At 40.4% G+C, this 2,500-nt stretch overlaps 4 non-coding genes across 4 annotated transcripts; all 4 read right to left on the bottom strand.

The window, feature by feature from the left end:
- Window positions 1-268: 268 nt before the first annotated feature.
- LOC128008069 (5S ribosomal RNA) lies at window positions 269-387 on the bottom strand. The gene has a single exon (XR_008179807.1). It is a non-coding gene; the product is annotated as a 5S ribosomal RNA (ribosomal RNA).
- A 358-nt stretch (window positions 388-745) lies between these two features.
- On the bottom strand, window positions 746-864 carry LOC127992237 (5S ribosomal RNA). Its single transcript, XR_008165285.1, has one exon. It is a non-coding gene; the product is annotated as a 5S ribosomal RNA (ribosomal RNA).
- Window positions 865-1,254: 390 nt separating this feature from the next.
- On the bottom strand, window positions 1,255-1,373 carry LOC127992124 (5S ribosomal RNA). Its single transcript, XR_008165174.1, has one exon. It is a non-coding gene; the product is annotated as a 5S ribosomal RNA (ribosomal RNA).
- Window positions 1,374-1,882: 509 nt separating this feature from the next.
- LOC128008068 (5S ribosomal RNA) lies at window positions 1,883-2,001 on the bottom strand. Its single transcript, XR_008179806.1, has one exon. It is a non-coding gene; the product is annotated as a 5S ribosomal RNA (ribosomal RNA).
- Window positions 2,002-2,500: the final 499 nt, after the last annotated feature.

The following is a 2,500-nucleotide window of genomic DNA, read 5'->3' as shown; positions in this document are numbered from 1 at the left end:
AAGCACCTGGTATTCCCAGGCAGTCTCTCATCAAAGTGCTAACCAGACCTAAACCTGCTAAGATTCAGAGATCGGGCATTGACTCTATTTTTTGGCAAAATTATTATATACTAAGTGAAAAATGTCCAAAAAGCTTACAGCACCTGGTATTCCCAGGCGGTCTCCCATCCATGTACTAACCAGGCCCAAACCTGTTAATATTCAGAGATCGGGCATTGACTCTATTTTTTGGCAAAATTATTATATACTAAGTGAAAAATGTCCGAAAAGCTTACAGCACCTGGTATTCCCAGGCGGTCTCCCATCCAAGTACTAACCAGGCCCAAACCTGCTTAGCTTCCGAGATCAGACGAGATCGGGCATAGCCAGGTTGGTATGGCCGTAAGCGAAGACAGCAGCAAAGAGAGGGCTATTTAAAGACCAGCCAATCTAATCGCCAGTACATTATATAAGTAGGAAAGAAAACCCAAAAGCTTAAAGCACCTGGTATTCCTAGGCAGTCTCTCATCAAAGTGCTAACCAGACCTAAACCTGCTAAGATTCAGAGATCGGGCATTGACTCTATTTTTTGGCAAAATTATTATATACTAAGTGAAAAATGTCCAAAAAGCTTACAGCACCTGGTATTCCCAGGCAGTCTCCCATCCATGTACTAACCAGGCCCAAACCTGCTAATATTCAGAGATCGGGCATTGACTCTATTTTTTGGCAAAATTATTATATACTAAGTGAAAAATGTCCAAAAAGCTTACAGCACCTGGTATTCCCAGGCGGTCTCCCATCCAAGTACTAACCAGGCCCAAACCTGCTTAGCTTCCGAGATCAGATGAGATCGGGCATAGCCAGGTTGGTATGGCCGTAAGCGAAGACAGCAGCAAAGAGAGGGCTATTTAAAGACCAGCCAATCTAATCGCCAGTACATTATATAAGTAGGAAAGAAAACCCAAAAGCTTAAAGCACCTGGTATTCCTAGGCAGTCTCTCATCAAAGTGCTAACCATACCTAAACCTGCTAAGATTCAGAGATCGAACATTGACTCTTTTTTTTTTTTTTTTTTTTTTTTTTTTTTTTTTTTTTTAATGAAAGATTATTATATAATTCGTGAAATTTTCCAAAGAGATTAAAGCACCTGGTATTCCCAGGCAGTCTCTCATCAAAGTGCTAACCAGACCTAAACCTGCTAAGATTCAGAGATCGGGCATTGACTCTATTTGTTGGCAAAATTATTATATACTAAGTGAAAAATGTCCAAAAAGCTTACAGCACCTGGTATTCCCAGGCGGTCTCCCATCCAAGTACTAACCAGGCCCAAACCTGCTTAGCTTCCGAGATCAGATGAGATCGGGCATAGCCAGGTTGGTATGGCCGTAAGCGAAGACTGCTGCAAAGAGAGGGCTATTTAAAGACCAGCCAATCTAATCGCCAGTACATTATATAAGTAGGAAAGAAAACCCAAAAGCTTAAAGCACCTGGTATTCCTAGGCAGTCTCTCATCAAAGTGCTAACCATACCTAAACCTGCTAAGATTCAGAGATCGGGCATTGACTCTTTTTTTTTTTTTTTTTTTTAAATGAAAGATTATTATATAATTCGTGAAATTTTCCAAAGAGATTAAAGCACCTGGTATTCCCAGGCAGTCTCTCATCAAAGTGCTAACCAGACCTAAACCTGCTAAGATTCAGAGATCGGGCATTGACTCTATTTTTTGGCAAAATTATTATATACTAAGTGAAAAATGTCCAAAAAGCTTACAGCACCTGGTATTCCCAGGCAGTCTCCCATCCATGTACTAACCAGGCCCAAACTTGTTAATATTCAGAGATCGGGCATTGACTCTATTTTTTGGCAAAATTATTATATACTAAGTGAAAAATGTCCAAAAAGCTTACAGCACCTGGTATTCCCAGGCGGTCTCCCATCCAAGTACTAACCAGGCCCAAACCTGCTTAGCTTCCGAGATCAGACGAGATCGGGCATAGCCAGGTTGGTATGGCCGTAAGCGAAGACAGCAGCAAAGAGAGGGCTATTTAAAGACCAGCCAATCTAATCGCCAGTACATTATATAAGTAGGAAAGAAAACCCAAAAGCTTAAAGCACCTGGTATTCCTAGGCAGTCTCTCATCAAAGTGCTAACCATACCTAAACCTGCTAAGATTCAGAGATCGGGCATTGACTCTTTTTTTTTTTTTTTTTTTTTTTAAATGAAAGATTATTATATAATTCGTGAAATTTTCCAAAGAGATTAAAGCACCTGGTATTCCCAGGCAGTCTCTCATCAAAGTGCTAACCAGACCTAAACCTGCTAAGATTCAGAGATCGGGCATTGACTCTATTTTTTGGCAAAATTATTATATACTAAGTGAAAAATGTCCAAAAAGCTTACAGGACCTGGTATTCCCAGGCAGTCTCCCATCCATGTACTAACCAGGCCCAAACCTGTTAATATTCAGAGATCGGGCATTGACTCTATTTTTTGGCAAAATTATTATATACTAAGTGA

The sequence above is a fragment of the Carassius gibelio genome, chromosome B22 (genome assembly GCF_023724105.1).
Source record: "Carassius gibelio isolate Cgi1373 ecotype wild population from Czech Republic chromosome B22, carGib1.2-hapl.c, whole genome shotgun sequence".
Lineage (NCBI taxonomy): Eukaryota > Metazoa > Chordata > Actinopteri > Cypriniformes > Cyprinidae > Carassius > Carassius gibelio.
The sequence above is the reverse complement of the archived record's forward strand: the minus strand, read 5'-3'. Positions and strand labels throughout refer to the sequence as shown.